At 38.6% G+C, this 3368-nt stretch overlaps 1 pseudogene; it reads right to left on the reverse strand.

Moving 5' to 3' along the window:
- Positions 1-294: 294 nt before the first annotated feature.
- Positions 295-2833, reverse strand: LOC133754198 (heat shock protein beta-1-like; annotated as a pseudogene).
- Between the last annotated feature and the right edge of the window lie 535 nt (positions 2834-3368).

Genomic DNA, 3368 nt, shown 5'->3' on the forward strand with positions numbered 1-3368 from the left:
GGGAGGAGGTGTTTAAACCACACAGTTGAGGCAGGTAAAATAACACACAGCTTGAATAAATCATAAAATACTATGTTTCAGTGAGATAAAGCCACTTCAAATGTGCCAGTAAATCCAACAGACTCAAAGACTGAAATATTTAAATTCACAGAAGTAAACATTTTAACACACAATGCATCATAAGGAATTTTTTTTTGCAGCTGCTTAGATCTTTATTTGTGAACAGCAGAAGCTTAACAGTATCAAAAGGGCGTACAGGGGGGTGCTGGGGGCTGGACAACGCAGGAGGAAGCTCTATTTGGCCGCAGGCTGCTGCAACTTCCCGGCGTCTGGGCGCAGATCTGGGCGCAGGCCTGGAAGGTGACCGGGATGGCGATCTGTGTGACTGCGTGGCATGCTTGGGCAGCAGCGCTTCCATGGGGAGCGCACCCTCAGGGGATCGGGAGGAGGAGACCAGCGTGGGGGTCCACACTGGGGGCAGCGTGTACTTCCGGGTGGAACAGCGGGCGAGGTAGCCGTGCTCCAGTCGCTCTTCGTGTTTGCCCGTGATCTCCACCACGCTGTCCTCGGTCTTGACCTTCAGCTCCCGGGGGTGAAGTGGTTCCCGTCCAGGGACACGCGCCAGCGGTCGGCCCTGTGCCAGATCTCTGAGAGGCCACTGCTGAGCTAGCTGCCTACTGAGCGCAGGGCTGTGGGCGGGCTCCGCCATGGTGTGGGGCTGGGCAGAAGGCAGGGGCCCCAGGTAGCCTGGCCCGCTGCAGGCGCCTAACCACTGAGCCCATTCCTCCTGCAGCCGCGGCAGCCCAAGGCCTAGTCTAAGAGGCCACCCTGTGTGCCATTTTGATACTATTAAGCTTCTGGTTTTCTCAACTAAAGTTCAAAGCAGCTGCAAAAAAATAATCTTAAATATTTATAAGATATGAATCATACAGTTTATCCTCTAGATAATGGGTGAACTTACTTCATTACATAAGAAACTGCTACAAATCAATGTAAAAATCTAAAAACCAAACAGAAAAAATGGACAAGAATATGTATATACATCATATGTATGACTGTTTAAAGGACAAATATCTTTAGATTTATGAACAGATCAATCTCACTTGCAGAAATAAAAAACCAAAAAATTAGCAATCATCATTTTTACTTCTCATATTGGTAAATTTCCTAAACGTCTGAAAAGATCATGTTGGCAGGGCTGACTGGAGAAACAAACCATTGTAAGCAAACCCAGCAAACTGGAGTAGCCAGTTCCAACTATCATATCTACAAAAGGCAGTATGACTTTATACATCAGAATTACGAATGCCTATGCTCTTTAACTCAGCAATTTTAGTTCTAGTAATTTAATCTGGAGGTTTACTTCACCTCTGTGAATGGGCATATATCAATGGTGTCTATTACAGCATGTATTGTTCTAAAAATAAAAGATTGGATTAAGCAGCTAGTTAAAAACTTAAACATCTTTATGATAGACCTTGAGCTTCAAAAAAAAAAAGAGGAAGCACTTCAGGCAATGATACTTTGAGGGCATGAGCACCATGTATTATAACTTTTGAAAATTTTATTGCCTTTTAATTACATAAATAAAGGAAGTACAAGCCACAATAAAATTATTACATGATACCATAGAAAAGCAAGCTTGTACATTTTAAAGAAATAGAACAAAATTTCTAGAGATGAAATATAGTCAATTAAATAGAAAATTATTGAATAGATTAAATAGGACAGTGCACAGAGCTGAACAGAGAATTGGGCCAGTACAAGATGCATCTGAAGAAATTATATAGAATACACCAAAGATAAAGAGAAGAAAATATAAACAAATTGTTCAGGGTCCTGAAGTAAATAACAAGAAATCTGAAGTTAATCTTATTGGAGATGCATAAGGAGACACTAGGCAGCAGTGGCTTAGGTGACAGCTGAGGATGATCTAGAATTGATGATGGATGTAGGATTATCACATTCAGAGAGCACAAATTATCTCAAGTAGGATGCAAAAATAATCTACACCTAGGCACATTGTGCTCAAACCTCAGAACACCAAAAACTTAAAATGTAAGCAGTGTCAACAGTAAATAGATAGAGGACAGAAATCACCCTATGTACATCAGCTCACACCACTTGGGGTCTTTCCTCATCAAGGACTGTAGCCAGAGGACCAGAGTTGGCATCTTCACATGTTAAGGGTACGGGTCATTCCAGAATTATACACATGGAAATTAGGATTCTATAGATGAAATTTATCTTTCATATACTTATACAAAAGAAACATTGAATTGCATTGTTCAGGACAATGAAATTTGTTGTGCCATGTTCCAATGACTTAATACTTTGTTTACCTATTCTCCCTCAGTGATCTTTTGGGTTGTTTCTATTTTGAAAAAAAAATGGTAGTTTTAGGTAGTTCTACAATTATGAATAAGCTATGAACCTTCCAGTTAGGTCTTTAAGTAGACTCAGACCTCTACTTCTCTGCATACACCTAGGAGTCTCATGAAGTAAGCCTGTGTTTAATGTTACTAGAAACTGCCAAAGAGTTTTTTTTCTTTATGCTAATTGACTAACAATAACTGAGGATCTCTACATTTAGGAATAGGAAGGGAAATACAACACCTGCCCTGTGCATCATGCTCAGTAATGAAGCATGGGACATAAGAGGCACTTCAAGGCACTTTATGGGAAAACAGAATTAAAATATCTGTTAATCTAGTGCTAACATTTCTTGAAATCTATGAATAATATTTGCATAGCATGCACTTTACATGAACTTTTTGAAAGCCTCACCTTTTCCTTTTAAAGGAAAGACATAGACAAAAATGATCGCTATCATAATATTTAAACAATATTGCCTCAAAAAGCTTTACAAAAAGAATAGTATATGATACAAAGATTAGAAATTATAAAAAGTATATTTGCAGATTAATATACAAATAAGGTTAATATACAAAGCAGTTATGTGCCTATACAACAAACAATCAGCTAGAAAGTACAATTTAATATAATCCCACTTACAGTAACAATAAGAACTATGAGGTACCTCATAAGAAATTTATGAGAAAATCTTTTTGAAAAATATCATTACAAACCATTTCAGTAGGACATAAAAGAAGATGGAAACAAATGGAGAAATTTAGTACATTCATGGGGAAAAGATAATGCAGCAATTAATTAATCTATACTCAATAAATTTAATGTAATTCTACTTAGAATCCCACAAGGATTTCTGAAATATGTTGATAAGCTCATTAAAACTGCAAAACTAAGCAGGACAATAAGTATAAGGACAAAGATCAAGGTCTTACAGACCCCTGTTCTAGTAGCATTACAGAAATTAGGGCCATGTGGTGTAGTGCGGGGTTACAGAG

The sequence above is a fragment of the Lepus europaeus genome, chromosome Y (assembly GCF_033115175.1).
Source record: "Lepus europaeus isolate LE1 chromosome Y, mLepTim1.pri, whole genome shotgun sequence".
NCBI classification, from domain to species: Eukaryota; Metazoa; Chordata; class Mammalia; order Lagomorpha; family Leporidae; genus Lepus; species Lepus europaeus.